The following is a 19,198-nucleotide window of genomic DNA, read 5'->3' as shown; positions in this document are numbered from 1 at the left end:
TGAAAATTGTTAAGACAATAGATTTTAAAAATTATAATCACAAAATATCATATATATATATATATATATATATATATATTTGCCTATGGTGAAGCACATACTATTATCCATTACTAATACATATCTATATATTCACACTAATGTATCCATTATTATATATGTAAGATTTATTATAGCATATATATCATATTACTATATATATATATATATATATATATACACATATATATAGTAATGGATATATTAACTATCATGATTTAGCCATTCCACAGTGTATACATATGTCAATACTTCATGTCATACACTATAAATATATAAAATTTTTATTTGTCAGTTTAAAAAAATGGTAGGAAGCCCAGATCAAAAAGCTAAGAATAACACTAATGTTAAGGCATTCATAATTAATGATATGATGTGAATTTTGAAGTGAATATAATTTGTTCTAGGAGATTCTTCTAGTCTGAGTGGAGTCTACAGCCCAGAAGCAAATGAATCTGAAATGTACTTTGACCTCACCATTGGTTGAGAAATGTATCTTTGTATTTTCTGAAAAAGAGGAGTAAAATCAAATTTCTCTCATATTGGTGCATGTGATACATTGGATTCCAGGGCAGGCTTGTAAGTACATAATTAACTAGTGAGTATTGTGCTGGTGGCAGATTAGGTTAAAATGATGGTTGAAGCAAGAGTAAGAGAAAGATTTATTATAGATACTTTCACACCACTGATCTTCTTGCCTCCTCTTTCCCCACGTAACAATTGCTAAGACTAATCTGTCATTCTTCCATACACATTTATCTAAATGCAATTTCTAAAATTTGAATATGGTAAGGCACATCTGCATACTTCTGCCTTCCCAATCTTACTAAACATTTCTACTAAATATTTCTCACCTCTTCAGTTTATAAATTCCTTATAAAATCACCCTCTACATGACTTACAAGTGAGTGGGGAAGGGTACACAGCACTCTGTAAATGACTCTAATGATGCCACTTACTACTAAGTGTATTTGAGCAATTAAGTGACATTTTATATCCTAAATTTTCTCAGTATCCATATGCCCCATATAAGATCATATATTGGAAAATACCCCAAATGAGATAATCTGTGAGAATATACAAGGTAAATCACAATGATTGAAATAGCCTTGCTATTATGATTTTGCTTTTTATGGTTTACCACTTAGAAAAATTCTTGTCAATCCCTCCCATTTTGCTTGCAAAGCAGTCCTGATACTGACTATGGACCCCTGACCCTATGGTTTTACGTGGAAAGCTAATCAGGAAAAAAAGAAAGAAAAGAAAAACATATCAATCATCAGTTTTTATAGAACAACAGGGGATAATAAAAATGTTGTTCCCAATCAATTACTTAGAGTTTGCCATCTTTGCCACTGGCAAGCCTGGAAACATTTAAAAAGTATCTAATGAGAGCAAGTAATTGCGTACACTCTGCACACTGCTCAATTGTTCTCTGATGTGCCCTCAATGTGCTGACACCAGCTTTCCTTCATCCGTACCCCTCCAGGCCAGGAACCTCAGATGGCTCTATCAATAGAAAGTGTATTGTGCTTATTCTAATTCAGTAAAGATGAACAAAGACGACAATCTTGGAAGAAGTATAAAGTACCTCTCAAGTGGTAAGTGCATAGCTGTGGAAACATAAAATGAATCCCTGACCCCAAACAAGCTTTTGATTGTTTCTTTTTTTTTTTTGTAAATAACATCAACTATAAAAAAAATGCCAAATCAGAATATTGATAAACAAATCTGAAATGTTTGGTTTATCTATCTAATCTCATCCCGAGTCTATCCTACTCAGAGTATCAGTAGACTTAATTCAATAGCTGTTAATTAATTAATTAATTAATTTATTTATTTATTTATTTTTCCATGGTACTGGGGACTGAACCCAAGGCCTTGCACATGGTAGGCAAGCATTTACAACTGAGCCACATCTCCAGTCCCTCATTCATTCATTTCTTCAAAAAAATTTTTTTTCTATGTTTTTCACTAGACTGAATGCATTGCATTTGTAATAGCATCAGAATTCATTAAGTACTTACTGTTTTCCAGGCTTTATGGTGATATTACTAAAATCAAATGTCTACCCTGCCTGCTGCTCAACCAAAATCTAGAAGACAAATGTTGGTGGAAAGAATTAGTTTCACTTAAAGTTGACCCTGAAAAATATAGAAGAGACTTTTATTTTAGGGGGCTATGGAGCAGAGGGTTCTTATAGGAATAAAAGGGGGTACAGTGAGACAATGGGCAGAAAATATGCCCTCTAAGGGGTCTTCCTCTCTAGATTATGGTTCTCTTTTTCTTCCTCCGCAGCAACCCTACCTACTCCCTCCTCCAGACATCAGCACCCCAGCATGTTCTTGTCTACATGTAAATCCATATACTTTGTGTTAGTTAATGGCACAATAAATGTGATAGAATTGAAGAAAGAAGGGGTATAACAGAGACTTCTCTTTAGAATTTAGAGTAAGAGGCAAAGGGATGAGTTGTTAAAAGATTAGGATAGGAGGCTGAAGTAATTCTGTTGAGGACACTTACCAAAGGAGCTGCTTTGTTATGCTAAGGGTTTACCTTAATCATCTGTTTAATCCACCAACTCTCTTAGGTAAGTCCTTTATTAACCCCATTATATAGATGAGGAAACCAACTCTCTAGAAGATCACATTACTTCACAAATTCACCCAAATAAGCTAGTGAGTTGTGGGTTAGCAACTTAAACCAGTTCTGTCTAACTAGAGCTGGAGATCTTAAGTCTTATACTAAACTGTCCAGATCTTGGGTCCTATGCATTCATAGAATGTGACTCTGCTTAATATTTCTAGTGGAGAAATTCGAGGAAGGGCTGGGAGACTTGGGGAGGGGGCTTAATCTCTTCTGAGGTTAAAGTGACAGAAGAGATAAGAGAGGTAGGAGAGAGACCAAGAAAGGCCTTAGAAGTTAAAAAAATAGTAATAATAAAAGATGAGGTTTTATGCTGAAATGAGGGGGAAAATAAAAAATTAATCTTTTTGAAGATCACTGTGTTGGACTCATGCTGGATTAGTTGGAATGAAATATGGCAGGAGGCACATGAAACAGAGAAAAGAGCTGTAGTGTAATCCACATGAGAAATGATGAGAGCTTAAATCATAAATGACTATGGGAATGGAGAAGAATGGGAACTGATGATGACTGAGAGGTATAGAATTCCTCCAAACTTTCCGAGATGCTTGTTGATTTATTTTCTTGAAAGGGAAGACAAGATCATTGCAAAATCTAAGAAAATGCCATTTAGATGAGGAGTCTATGGTATAGTTCAGATGCTCTGTTAATGATCATGGTTTGAAATCTAGTGGGAGCCACTACCCTTGTTTTAGTTAGCTTTTCAATGTTGTGACCAAAAGACCTGACCAGAACACAAGGGAGGAAAAGTTTATTTTGACTCACAGTTTCAAAGGTTTAGTCCATGGTTGGCCAGCTCCATAGCTCTGGGTCCAAGGTGAGGCAGAACATAATGAAGGAAGGGCATGTTGGAAGAAAGCAGCTCAGGACATGGCAACCAAGAAGCAGAGAGAGCTTTACTCACCAAGGACAAAATGTAAACCTCAAAGGCCCAGCCCTCAATGACCCACCTTCTGCAGCCACTCCCCACCTGCCTACAGTTACACCCAGATAATCCATATCGGGGATTAAGACGCTGATTATTTTACAACTTTCATAATCCAATAATGTCACCTCTAAATTGTCTTGCATTGTCTTACACATGAGTTTTGGGGGATACCTCATATCTAAACCATGACAGCCATTTATACAATGAGGAGTGGTAGATTTCTTCCTGGAGATCCACTTGGCTAAGTGGGTATGGCAGCTGTCTGGAGTGCTGTGCCCTTTGGGTCTAGAGAAGAGAGATGTAAGGAGAGTATTTAGAGAGGGCTAAGATGTAAATTCTTACATTCAGGAATGAGCACAGAGACCTCTGGAGACAGTAAAGAAATTAATCTTTGTTTAAAAAAAAAAAAAGCGTTTGAAAAGGGACTGAGAATCCTGTGAAATCAGCAATGCTGGAACATTAGAGTAACACTAGAGTTCAGTAGAATGTCTAAAATAGTGACCCAAGGGTCTAATTGTTGGGCTTGAATTTCAGTTCTCCATGTACTATTTACATGACCCTGAGTTAGCCAATGAATTTAACTGTATCTTTAAGACTCCACCTGGAAAATGGCTACAATTAAAATAATGGAGAGTACTGTGACAAATAGATGTCCTCAATAGTAATTCCCCACTAGAAAGAACACCAATATATATCATAATATATATGATATATATATACAACACAAATATATATATATATTATCCTGTGTATGTGTGGTGTAGAGGTGTGTGTGTGTGTGTGTGTGTGTGTGTGTGTACTCCTGAGGATCTTAATTATAGGTATAAATCAAAAAGATCTGATAGAAAAGGAGTAATTTAACATTTTTAAGTCAAAACACCTGTGTTTAAGTAGGACATTTTTTTCGTTATATGAACTAATACAGATTAATGACAATGAATTAGGAATTATTCAACAAATTTTTTCTTTCTTTAGACAATAAATTAGAGGCCCAGAGATGTTCAGTGGCATAGCCAAGGTCACACTCGATCAAGTCAGAGCCAAAATCAGCATTTTTCTTATCCCAGTGAGATGAATCTTTCATTAAATGATACTAGATAATAATCCGTTTAAAGAAAAATAACTAGCAGTGGATTAAAATTCCTTATATCTCTTGAATTTCATTTTCATCCTTAATCTATCAAAAATAACTTGTATCAAGTCGTTCTTTGAACGGAAAATCTCTGAAGTAGCAATATTTTTTGCTTTTCCAGAATTAATTTTTCCCAGTATCAAGTGGTATGCAGTAGGGCAACCAAAAATGAAATAACCAGCACTTTATTTATCTGCCCTAAGGAGAGTTAAGGGGCACCATCTGGCGAATGTCACACACTGATAAATATTAACCTTTCTGTTGCCTGTCTCTAGAAAGCTTTTATCTCCTATGAAGCATTTTTTTCATAATTTTATGAGTGATTTGGAAGGACAGAAAGAAGATGGTGGACTAAAGCCAAGATATAAATACAAAGAAATGAGCTAGCAAAACTGGCTCTCTCACAGAATAACCACCTTCCTAATTGTCCCCTCCCCCAAGATATTTCTACAATTTATAGTAAAATCAGGTTAGAATGTTTACCAAACATAGATTAGAAACTTCAAAGTCATACACCTAGACACTTTTACAAAGATCTCGGTCTATTCAATTGCCGTAATCTTGAAGACAGGCTCACTTTCTCCAGGATACAAGTTTTATTTTTTCAAAATGAATACACAGAATGAAAAATGCTATTTTGCAAAATATTATTTCAGAGCTCAGTATTCAATTGATTTTAATTCCTGCCATAGATTTCCATGTTTTCTCTATTTTTTTAATCATTAGATTTATGTATTTTCTTATAAGTTAATAAATTTAAAGATGTGGGGACTTGAATATTGATTGGATAATTTGAAGACATAATATTGTGTTTCCATCTCTTGATCAACAAAAAATTTTCCCGCATATTTAGAGGCAAAGAAAAAATGTAATGCAAATGCTCGGACAATGGCTTCAAAGGAATTCTAACAGCTATTCTTAAGAAAGACCTCTGAACACTGGGTACCTTTTAGGTGCATCAAGAAACTTTTCAAAGAAAATAAGAAGTAATCCAATTATAAGGTAATTTAGAATATATGGTAATGAATAAATAGAAAGCATACAAATGATCTTTAATAATGAAGTATCTGCATTTAAGGCAAAGAATAGATGATTCCAGTATATTGCTATGATTATATAGTACTTACTTGGTTATTTTAAAAACTGTGCTACTGTTACTGAACTAAAAAGATCGTTCGTAACATTTTACACGAATTGAGTTCACCCACAAATCATGAAGGACTAGACTGTACATGAGAGAATTGCAAGAAAAAAAAAAGGTTATTGGTAGGTTTAATTTCTTTGCTAAGAAAAGGAAGGTTTGTGAATTTAGAAACTGAGTGTTGATTTTAGGGAACTACAGAGCGGGGGCCAGGACAAGCAAAAAGAAATCGTTTTCAATCGGATTACAAAGAATGACATAAGAACCCATCTGCCTGTGTCTTATGCTGAAGAATGCTGTGATTATTTGATGAGTAGGAGGGAAAGTTTGGTGGGATGGAAGATGGAATAAAGCCAAGGAAGCTGGCTGCCTCAAGTTCAACAAGAAAATGTCAAATTAAATGTGTGTTCTCTTCCTGAAAAATACCCACCCTCGTTATGCACCCATGTGTTGATGACTTATGCGAATAAAAATTACAATTGCCATACAAATGTGTTGCCCACTGATGTCAGCCTGGTGTGAGAGCCAGTACCCAGTAATACACAGGATTAAAATTTAAACCTTATGTAAATAATATAGACATAAAATGTTTATAAGCACAATCTTCCTCTCTTCTTTTATTTATTTATTTATTTTTTACTGTTGGTTGTTCAAAACATTACATAGTTCTTAATATATCATATTTCACACTTTGATTCAAGTGGGTTATGAACTCCCATTTTTACCCCATATACAGATTGCAGAATCACATCAGTTACACTTCCATTGATTTACATATTGCCATACTAGTGTCTGTTGTATTCTGCTGCCTTTCCTATCCTCTACTATCCCCCCTCCCCTCCCCTCCTCTCCCCTCTTCTCTCTTCTTTTCTATACTCAATTAAATCACCACCTACTAGAATTGAAAGAGCTGTGGCTCTGGATGGGAAATAATTTGCATTCTGGCTATCACCTTTGTGTGGAAAGGAAGCTACTGCTTCCTGTGACTTAAGCTGCTCAGTCCCTGAATGTGCATGTAACTGTCCTTTCACACAACCAGGGCTGAAGTAGCTTCATTCCCAATGAAAAGCCAAAATCTTAAAGACAAATCAGACCATTTTGAGAAAAGCCCACTTTATCAGATGAAATATTTGCATATCAATGACTAATTTTCCAACTGAGTGTTTCAACCAATGAGCTTATGTGAACTTTGATATATTGTTCATTCAGACTGAAACACTTAGATACTTGTATTAATTCTGCATTTTTATTTTGTAAAACCAAAGAAGATATTTTTAGATAAAGGTGAGAAGGTTTGAATTGTTTTAGTGGCTCCAACCTGAAATTACTTTGCTTCAAAATTACAAGATTTAACAGAGAAAATCATTTAATGTAGACAGTTCAGAGGTTAATGTACTTGTTTTGAAGTTAATAGCAGTAACTGGACAAAGCAACAGTGATAAATGTAAATCATCAAATAAAAAACTTTAGAAAACTTAAGAGATTTCACTCAAATTGGAATTTGAAATACTTTAAATTTTTATTTAGATCTAAGTTTAATCACAACTATCATATGTGTGCTTTAATAAATAACTTATCCTTCTTAACCATGTTTATTTCAAATATAATAAAAACTACCCAGTAATACAAATATTTAGTAGCAGATCTAGGATCATACACCAATATAGCTGGTTACATAATCTTTAAGGAAAAAGCATGAAGTTCAGTTTGTTTTACCTGCAAACTTTTATGACAACAAAAAATATGTCCCTCACAAGCCTGCATCTAGATATAGTCCTTTAAATGTAAATGCCAATAAAATAGTATTTCATTGTTTTTCATGGAAATTAGTGGCACATAATAAAGCATGTCATTAGGGGTAGTAAAAAACCATTGGAGAAATCATTATTGCATTTTAATGAATGAGTTAAATGCCTGGGATTGTCAACTATGCTAAAAGAATAATTATCTGAGAGAAATTAATTCTGGCATTTGGTAATTACTAGTTGAAAATTATAAATTTCACTGAAAGGACACTTTGTCTAAAATGCTCTATGCCATCCCAAATGCCAGAGCCACAAATTATATTGTGTATGGAAAACATTTTTATATAACCATAGAATATTTTGGGTCAAATAAATATTATAAAAGACTTATCCAAGCTACTGTAACACCAATAAACCACATTTTTTCAGAGGTAAGTATTCATAACCAAGACAAGATTAGTTTGACAATTTTAGTGCATAAAGTTTAAAAAATATCTATCATTTCAAGGCTGGACGGGGAGAGAACCCAAGTCCAGGCTCACTCACATAATTCGAAACTAACCTTTCCATGAAGTTGCTGCTAGAATGCTTCCCTCAAAACAAGGACTCTAAAAGAGTGAGAGGGACGCCTCTGTTTCTTTGTAACCTCATCTTGGATGTAACATCACATAACTTAAGCCATATTTTGTTTATCAGAAGCAAGTTGCAAAGGCCAAGCCATGTCCCAGAGTAGGGGATTACATAAGAACACAGACACAACATCCTTGGGAACCATCTTGAAATCTGTTTACCACAGACTTCCCTTCTAGGCTTGAATAATTATAAATAGGTTTTTCACCTACACTAACGTCATGAATGACAAAGAAAGCCTCAAGAGCAGTTTCAGCTTAAAGAAAACTAAGTGTAGTGTATTAGTTTCAGAGAGGACAGCTAAATGTAGCACGTGATCTTGGGTTAGATATTGGACCAAGGAAGAAAATATTGAAAAGTGCCATATTGGGTAAACCCAGATCAACTGACAAAATTGGAGTATGGGCTATAGATTTGACAAATAGGTTTTAATGATGTTAAATTTCTGAGTTTAATAACTGCACCATGGCTGGGTAAGACAATGTTCTCGTTTGGGGGGAAATACACAGTGAAGTATTTAGAGATAAAAAAGCAGGATTTTCAAATGATTCTAAAACAATACACACACACATGTCTATTAATGTCAATGTGTATTATAGAAAGCACAGATAATTAAGCAACCACAGCAAATATTACCAATTCATCATTTGTGAATCTACATAAGCTGTGTTTCAGAATGCTTGAAATAATTTTCAAATACAAGTTTTTAAACTTAGTATAGTCGATATAGAGGGGTTTTAAAGAGACCAAAGGTAATGTTCTTAAATATTGAGCGGTATTTATTTTAATACTTACACACGGCAGATATTTAAACATATCGAGTGTTTTCTTTATGCAAGGCACAGGCCAAAGGACTTTATTCACTTTATCTTATTCAATTCAAATTTAACTACATCTTTTGAGGAAAGGGTTATCATCATCGTCATCATCATCATCATCACTATTTCATAAATGAGGAATCATAGGTTCAGAAAAGTTAGTAACTTGTGCGAAATGTAGTTTTCAAGTTGTCCAGCACAGGTTCAGACTTTGAAATGGCTAACAGATAACAAAGTTATTTACAAAGTAAGTAAACAGAAAAATGGGATATAAACAGATTATTTATATTCAGTTAGTTCAGGAAAACAGATCAACTTCTATCTAAAACTAAGAAGTTACCTCAAACTATTTTTGCAGACAATAATAATGAAATTTTCTTAGGAATATTTTTTTCAATCAAGAACTTGGTATTTTAAAGATAACCCCCAGTGTTTTACTAGAATTTTCTGTCTTTGGGGACAAGCTTTAAAATTACCTACAATTTTGAAAGCACTTGATTTCAACCATTTTGATAAAGTAAGCCTGAATAATCAACCCAAAGATTAGTGTCCAAAATCAGAGAACAAAGAATCCTCTCAAATGCTGAGAAGGGCAGTTTTCCTCTAAATCTGTGCTTTTCCATTTTTACCTACACATCTTCATAATTCCTTTCAAGATCAGGGCCAAAAAAAAAAAAAATAAGCTATTCAGCTGTGGTGTTGTAAACCGTGGGTTTTGGCATGGGAACACAGTGGATGGCAGGAAGGAGGAAAGCCACATGCATTCTCTAGACACAGGGCAGCCTTTACCAAGGAATGGCTTCCTGGTGACCTGCTGTTGTTCCTGCCCAGGGGCTAAGTTTCAAGTCTGAGTTTCAGCAATAGAGAGAGAAGGATATGAATTCAAAAATCCTGCTATAGAAAACAGGCTTCTTTCTATATCACTCCATCCTGGAGGAGAACACACTCTGAACTTATTCTTTCTACAAAGGCATATACAGCCTTTCCCTTGTGCATCAAAAGTAGTTAGAACAGCCAGTCTCTGAAGTTCAGAACTTATCCTTAGGGCTGACTTTATAGCCAGCACTCACTAAGCACTTGCAGTGTGGCTGGTATTGTGATGGTCACTTATATACATAACCAAGTTTAGTGGCTGGAATTTAAATCCAATGCTATTGGCTTTGCTTAGTAATTTATTTATATTTTTTCAATGTGGAAGGAACCAGAAAGGATCCAAAGTTAAATCTGACATGGATAACAGTCTCAGGAAGATTTCAATTGAGCAGTGGCATTCACATAAGTGCATATTAGTTAAAACATACAGTAAAATGTGTTAAATGTTACAAGAATGGGTTATAGAATTTCATGAATATGAGAAATACTGATGTGAATGAGATAAGACCTTACAGAGATAGGAAAAACTGAATTAAACTACTTTAATATCAGATATAATTAGATGAATAAAATGTCATTCTCATCAAAAGCAAAAACAAAATGAAACAAAAAAATTCATAAGGCAAATGTGGTTGCTGGAAAATGAGATAGATTTGAGAACAGAAAAATGTTTATTTTGGATTGAAATACCATTTGCATGAAGAGCAAAATTTCAGAACAGTTTATAGAATTTCTTGAATGTCAGCATAAGATACTTCAGTGGCACATTTTAAGAAAAGCAAAGTTTCAGAAAGTTTTGACTAGAGAAGGCACATGATCAAGGCTATTTCAGAACTGTAATATCCACTATAGAAGCCACCAGCAAATTAGTTACTTATGTTTAAGTTTAAACTAACTAAAATCCAATAACTAAAATTAAATAAAATAATTTAGGTACTCAATTGCATTGGCTACTTTTTGGACACTGTATAGCGTTCAATAACTAGTGGCTTCTGTGTGGGGGTGAAGAGATCTAGAACATGTCCATCATCAGAAAAAGTTCTCTCAGACAGATCTGCTTCAGAAGATTAATGTGATCAACATTAGCTTGAACAGGAATGAAACTAAAAATGGGGAGTTGACTGTAAGTCCAGTTTGGAAGTTTTGAATAGGTGTAGAAGGGAATGGAATTTAGCCTATGAAATGCACAATTTGATCATGTACTCTTCTAAGTTTTCTACAGATGTTCATGATAAGAAATATTTGTTGCGTGCTCAGGACATACCAGTCAGAATTTGTATTCCTTATATTCCTCAGGAGAAATTTTTTTTTTTGGCTCTCACAAGAAAAGAGAGAAAATGGCATGACTCACTGGGTTATGAATATCCAGAGATGCTGAATTCCATGTGGAAATGGGGAAATTCAAGCAGATGGACTTCCCAATGAGAGTCAACTCATGAGGGGATTATGAGGTTAACCACCTGATTTCAATTTGGTTTGAAATTTTAAAAATGGTCCAAATTCACTCAGTTGTTCTCTAAAGTCTGTTTATAGACAGAAAAAATATTATTAAGACTTCACGCTTCTGATTTTATTGTTTACTTTTAGGTTTTATTTTGAGTTCTTATGTAATCATTATAATATAAAATAGGACTTTCTTGTTTCACCTCTAGGTAAACTGAGGCCATAGTTAAATAACTTGACCAAGATCACAAAACTAGTCAGTTTCAAAGCTCAGGCCAGTTTCCCATGTACCATGAAACCTAGAAAAAAATTCCAGGATAATCTAGAAAAACAAACATTAATTTCCTTTTCATGCTAGATGGTCCTTAATTTATGATGCTCTTACATCCTGATAAACCTATATTGTAAGTTAAAAATATATTTAATACACTTAGCTAACCCAACATCATAACTTAGCCTAGCTTATCTTAAACATGCTCAGCACACTCACATTATCCTACAGTTGACAAAATCATCTAACACAATAATTAAATATTGAATATCTCACACACACAGAGGTAGAGTTAGGCAGTGTGTTGACATGATGGAATGCAAAAATGCAAAATGCAAACTTCAAGAAATGCTAGTACACAGTACATTGTAAATTATCAGTCACTCTCACAATCATGGGACTCACTAGAAGCTGCAGCTGGCTGCTACTGCCTAGCATAGTGAGAGAGAATTATAATGCACAGCAAGAAAAGATAAAAATTTAAATTTTGAAGTACAGTTTCTTCTGAATGCTTATCACTTTTGCACCATTGTAAAGTTAACTCATAAGCTGAACCATTGTAAATGATGACCATCTGTACTCATGAATTCAAACAGTAATTATGACTCTGTATTTTAACTTATGGTTGGTTCAAACTCTCATGCTTAATTATATATTTAATAAATATGTTTGATGAGTATTTCTTGAAATTGAAGATATCAGAACTTAAATTTCAAGAATTTTCAGTGGTATCTACGGAAAAAAAATATTTAAAGACTCGTGTTATAAGTGGACATCACTATTCCCTCCTCCTTTCAACTTTGATTTTCTTTTTTTTAAATTTTTATAGTGATATTTAGAAAGTTTTAATTGACATATAGTATTTGTACATATTTATGGGGCACAGATTGATAATTTGATACAGGCTTACCATTTACAATGATCAAACATGTATCTTTGTTGTATGTTGAGAACCTTTGGACTACTCTGGTTTTTTGAAATATCTAATAAATCATTGTAGACTATAGTTACCCTACTATGTTTTTGAAAACTAGAAATAATTCCTCCTAAATGTAATTTGAAACTGATTATCTGTCACCATTCTGCACTACACTTTCTGGCTTCTAGACACCACTGTTCTACTCTCTACCATTATGAGGTCAATTTTTTCAGCCTCCACATATGATCAAGAATATGTGGTGTTTATACTTGACTAATTTCACATAACTTAACATCTCCTATTTCTATGATACTGCTGAAAATGACTGAATTTTATTTTTTCCATGGCTGAATAATATTCTAATATGTGTATATACCACATTTTCTTTATCCATTCACCCACTGATGGTCATTTTGGTTAATTCCATAGCTTGACTATAGTGAATAGTGCTGTAATAAACATGGGAGTGCAGATACCTTTTTGCCGAAATAATTTATTTTACTTTGAATACACATCCCAGTAGTAGGATAGCTGGATCATATGATGGTTCCTTTTCCATTTTTGATGAGCCTCCATCCTCCTTTCCATAATAGCTGTTCTATTTTACATTTCCAACAATAGTAAGAGTTCTTCACCAGTATTTACTATTTTTTTGTCTCTTTGATAATAGGCATCTTAACTGGTATGAGAGAATCTTTCTTTTTGGCTCTGATGTCGGTTTTCCTGATGGTTGGGGACTAAACTCTGATTTTCTCAGAGTCCCCACAATATGTCACAGTGCTTACTGGTTTTCCTCCAGTAGACCAGATGTTCTGCAGATCAGGGTCCACATCATCTTGTCTTTGTGTCCCAGGACTCATCCAAGTTTTGAGCATACAGTGGAACAGATGAATAATGTATGAATGATGTGTGGATAAAGAGGCAATTTGGCAACTATTCATATCTACTCTTGTTAATCTCTCTTCTGACCTTTAGACACACACAGTTTTTCCAGAGGTACAGAGGAAACTCAGGCCTGTCTTTTTTCTATTACCTGGCAGGTGGTTCTGAGCCATACAACTCAGCTGGAGAAGACCTCACAAAGTCCCCTTTCTTTCATCCTCACAGATGTTTGCCAATCGATCTTTCATCACGTCCAGGTCCTTTGAGTATTTTTAGTCCATTCAGTCTATTCTTTTTTATCCTGGAGAGAAAGTAAACCTGTCAAAGTTCCAAAAAGGTGGGCCCAAGAGTCTCTATGGCCCCCATGGGTATGAGGGAATCTATCTGCCACCCTTCACGGGAAGGAGGCTGGGCACACTTTCCATAGTTGTATGGCTCTGTTCTTGCATCATCCAGGTTTGAAAGAGAGGAATCAGACAGCATGAGTTAGTCCTACCATTCCTATTTGTATTCCCAAAGAACAGACAGAGATTTCATCAAGTTCAATTAATTGGCCTGAAATTTAGAATGGGTTTTCGGTAGCACTAAAACCTAAACCAAAACACAATCAAATAAAATATAATAAAAACATCATTGCCAAATTCCTGTGGAGCATCAAGTGCAGCAGCACTGTACTGACACTGCTAACCTAGCAAAGGGTTAATGAGCTTTGTGGTTCCCTCATGATCCAAAGAAGGAACAATGATCCAGATACAAAGAGACAATGTGATCCTTTGTCTTAGGCACTGTCATCTCCTTACTATCGCCACCTCCCTCCCCCCAACACAATCATATTTCTGGTGACATCTCAGCAATTAAATGCAAATTCTGTCAGGCACTAGGGGCTCCCCAAACTCCTTTTCAACCATGTCTAGTTCTTGTTGTTCATATTATGGTAAAGTTCGAGTGCAGTCATTGTATGTATTTTTTAATTGTTACAAGACAGGTTTTTTTGTGGCAATCAATGTTATATATAGCTTGTCCTAAAAATATGTTCCCATCAGATGACACAAAGCAGCTCAGACTATGCAGCACTTATTCTTCATAAACAAGTATTTTCCAAATACATGCTTCATTAAAAACTTATCTACCTTCCCAAAGCTCTCAAGTTTTACATCACTACTTTAGAACTATCATTTTGCTCCTGTGAAAGTACATTCTTTGTGTTTTCATGTTGTTCTAGATAAGAGTTGTTTCTAAGTCTCACATTATCAACTTCTGTGCTGACAGACTTCAAGGCAGGATGCAGGATTGTGTTGTCAGCAAAGGCCAGGAGAGAACTGTTAGAAGCGCCATGCCTCGGGCATGTCAATGCTTCAAGACAATTCTGTGTCTATTTGATAATGCACACAAAGTCAATGATTGTTTTAATCTTTATGTTTTATGCACAGAGCAGTGTTACACAATGGAAAAAGTGTGTTCTGAGAGTAGAAGAATGTTTAAATATGTATGAATACAGGGAGAGCATCAGACTACGTAGTGACTTCTAATTTCTTTTTTCCAGATTTACTAAGATATAACTGACAAATAAAAATGATATATTGCAGGTGTGCCATGTAATTGTTTGATAGGCATATACACTCTGAAATGATTACAAAATGATTACTCTTCACCCTTGGACTAACATCTCCCCTCTTACCCATTTGCCAGCCCTGGAAATGACCAGTCTACTCTACTCCTGAGTTCAATGATTTTAGATTTCATAGGTAAGTGAGATCTGGTCTTTACCTATTTTATCTAGTTTATTTCACTTGGCACAATGTCCTCCAGGTTCACCAAGGTTGTTGCCAATGGCTGAATGATATTCCTTGGCATAGGCATTCACCACATTTTTTAAAATCCATTCATTCACCATTGACACATGTTATTTCCATATCATACAGCTATTGTGAATAGTGCAGAGTCATGGGAATATGACATCTCCTCATGATTCGGATCTAATTGGGGTGGGGGATATACACTCAGAAGTGGGATTGTTAGGTCAGATTGTGAGTTTATATATTGATTTTTGCTATGAGCAGTTATTTTTTTTTCCTTTTTACTCAGGTTTGCTTGCCTGTTTGTTTTGTGATAGAGTCTTGTCTTGTTATATTGCTCAGGCTGGCCTGGAACTCTTGGGCTCAATGATTTTTATGCCTCTGCTTCCTGAGTATCTGGGGCTACAGGTATGTGTCACTGCACCTGACTAGTGGCTCTATTTTTAATTTTGTGAGGACACGCCACATTGTTTTCTATAGCTGCTGCATCAGTTTACACCCACCAATAGTGCAGCCTCAGTTCCTTTCTCTGTGCCATCACCAGCCCTCATTACCTCCTGTCTTCTTGATAAGAGTCAACTTAGGTGTGAAGTGATGTCTCATTGTGGACTTTTATTTATCTACCCAATGATTGGTGATACAGCACCTTTTCATAAAACCATAGGCTATCTATATATCTTCTTTGGAAAAAATATCTATTCAAGGTTTTGCCCATTTTATGTAGGTTATTCATTGTTTGCTATTGAGTTATAGAATTCCTTACATATTCTAGCTATTAACCCCTTATCAGATATATTTGCTTTATCCCATGACTCTCTGTTTTGTTGTTTCCTTTGCTTTAGGGAAGTATGTTAGTTTAATGTAGTTCAACTTATTTTTACAGGGGTTGCCTGTGCTTTTGCTGTCATTAAAAAAAAAAAAATCCCAATACAAAAGTTAAGGACTTGCTCCCATGTTTTCTTCTAGGAGTTTTAGAGTTTCAGGTCTTACACTTAAATTGTTGCACTTAAGAGTTGATTTTTGCACATGATATAAATTAAGGAACTAGTTTCATTTCTTGCATGTGGATATCCAGATTTCCTATTCCTATTTATTGAAGAAATTCTTCTCCACTTATCATCCTGACAACTTCACTCAACAGTTGAACTAATTGACTTTTACAGTCTATTTTAGCTTTGAGGGGGCACACTAGTTCACAGATTTCAATGATAGACCTTGGAAGATATGTTCAGCTAAAATGAAATGAAAAAAATCAAACCTTTTATAAAAGCCTCCACTTCCAACGGATATTCACAGGAGATAACAGAGACTCCATTCAATAGTTAAGACACATTTTTTCTGATGTCATTGTATTAGAACAATAGATCAATAGTAGTTTTCACATTTTTCTGCATCTGCTTCTTGATTTAATTTTTGACTCTTTTTTTTTTTACTGAAGTAAAACAAATATTTAGAAAAATGCACAATAATAACTATATTCAATAAACTTTTACTAGCTGTTCATATCCATACAATCATCCTCTAGATCAAGGACACAGAATACTGGCACCTCAGAATCCAAAAACCTTATGTGTATTTACTACCTTTCCTGGTAAGGGTTATGTAACTGCATCCTATTTCTAACACTATGGTTTTGTTTTAAATGTTGTTTGTGTGTGTTTGTATGTGTGTGTGTGTGTGGGGGGGTTCTTTTGCTTTATTTAAATGGCATCATTTGGTGTATACTCATTTATGTCTGGCATTATTTTTAGCAAGATCTTATCTTTACATTTATAAATTTCATCACTTTTGTTGCATATGGTTGTCTTTGTTCTCATTCTTATATATATATGCTGATACACCATAATATATTGGAAGTATGATATTTGCAATATTTGAAGTATTTGACTTACAAATCAAAACTATTGTGTAATTAAACTAACATTAATCCCTTTACTATTGATGGTTTATTTCAGATTCTTGGCTAATATGAATAGTACTACTATGAACATATATCACATCTTTTAATGAATATACTTAGAATTTGAGGGTCAGTGGTGTGCATATGTTCAGTTTTAGAAAATACTACCAAATATCTTCTCCCATTTTTTCGGATTGTCTATCTTGTAACTTTCCAAAGTCATTACGCTGATTTGCTTTCCCACACACATTGTACTCCAGTTGATGGACACTCTTGCCAACTGTTATGGTTCGGATAAGAGCTCTCTCCCAGAAGCTCTTGTGTTAATGTAGGAGTACTCCCAAGTGACATGATTGGATTATGAGAACTACAACCTGATCAGTGTATTAAATTAATCCATTTGATGGTTTAATAATTTGACAGGACAACAATACTGAGAGGTAGCTGTAGACAGGTGATGCATGGCTGAAAAAAGTCATTCTATCTGCAGTGTGATATCACCACTGTCATGAATCAGATGATCAAATAAGTATGGATGTATATTATTATAAAATTGTGTCTTCTGTTCTTTTCTATCAGCCAATTGTGTACTTTAAAACAATACCACAATGACTCAAGTACTGTAGCTTTATACAGTCCTTGAAATCTGTTAGTATTTACATCCTTGGAGCAGCTTCCTCCTTCCTAACATTGTGCCTATTCTTGATCCTTTGCATTTTCATAATGAATTATAGAGTCTTCTGGTCAATGTCTACAAAAACTCGTACTGGGATTTTAATTGGTGCTTATGGAATCAATAGATGTGGGATGGATTATCTTTACAATATTGAACTGCAGTTCCTCTCCATTTATGTAGGTCTTCTTTCCTTTTTCTCAATAGTATTGTTTAGTTTCAGAAGACAGATTCTCTACAACTTTGTTTAAATTTGTTCTTGGTATTCAACAGTTTTATGAATTGTGAATAGTATTCTTGTAGACTTCTAGGTCTGTAATCTACTAATAATGACAGGTTTTGTCTTTGAACAATCCCTAAGAATTGAACTTGTTTTTCTTATTCTGTTGCACCAAGTAGAACCTACGATACAATATTGTATAAATGGTGAAAGTAGATATTCTTTTTTTAATCCTTTCATCTTAAAGGGAAATGTTTCAATACTTATCATTAAGGATAACGTCTGCTGTAGGTATTTTGCAACTATTCTATATGAAATTAATGACATTCATTCCCATAAATACTTTGCAAAGAGTTTTATTAGATATTAAATCCAAAATTACTCTGTGTATATATTGAGAAAATTTTATAATTTGTTTTTCCTTTTTCTCTCATTATGGTACTTCACATTCTATTTGGAATGTGAAATCAGCTTTTCATAAGAGAAATCAACTCTACTTCATTGTGTTGTTTTTCCTTTCTGAATAGCCTGTGACAAGTGGGGCTTTTCTTGTTGTGTTATTATTGACTGCTAAAATTCCACTGTGATCAGAGAAGGTACTCTAAACTGGTTTGCTAAAACCATGTGTTAAGTATTTGCTCCTCAGGGTAATTCTGTTGGCAGGTGGTAGAACCTTTACTAAACCCATTGGGGGATCTTTAGGTCATTACAGAAACCCTTAAAAGGGATTGTGGATGGGGCAGCCTCCTCCCCTTCCTACTCCTACTTCTTTCCACCACGGCACACACCTGTAATCCCAGCAGTTTGGGAGGCTGAGGTAGAAGGAATGTGAGTTTACAGCCACAGCAAAAGCAAAGTGCTAAGTACCTCACTGAGACCCTGTCTCTAAATAAAATACAAAATAGGGCTGGGGATGTGGCTTAATGGCCAAGTGCCCCTAAATTCAATTCCCAGTACCCTTCCCCCACAAAAAAACCAAAAAAACTCTTAAAATGATTGTAAACAATCATATATTCTTTCTTTCTTTCTTTCTTTCTTTCTTTCTTTCTTTCTTTTCTTTCTTTCTTGCTTGCTTTCTTTCTTCCTTTCTTCTTTCCTTTCTTTCTTTCTTTCTTTCTTAGAAAAAGTTTCAAAGCAATTTT

Source organism: Ictidomys tridecemlineatus, chromosome 2, assembly GCF_052094955.1.
Source record: "Ictidomys tridecemlineatus isolate mIctTri1 chromosome 2, mIctTri1.hap1, whole genome shotgun sequence".
Classification (NCBI taxonomy): domain Eukaryota; kingdom Metazoa; phylum Chordata; class Mammalia; order Rodentia; family Sciuridae; genus Ictidomys; species Ictidomys tridecemlineatus.
This window is presented reverse-complemented; position numbering follows the sequence as displayed.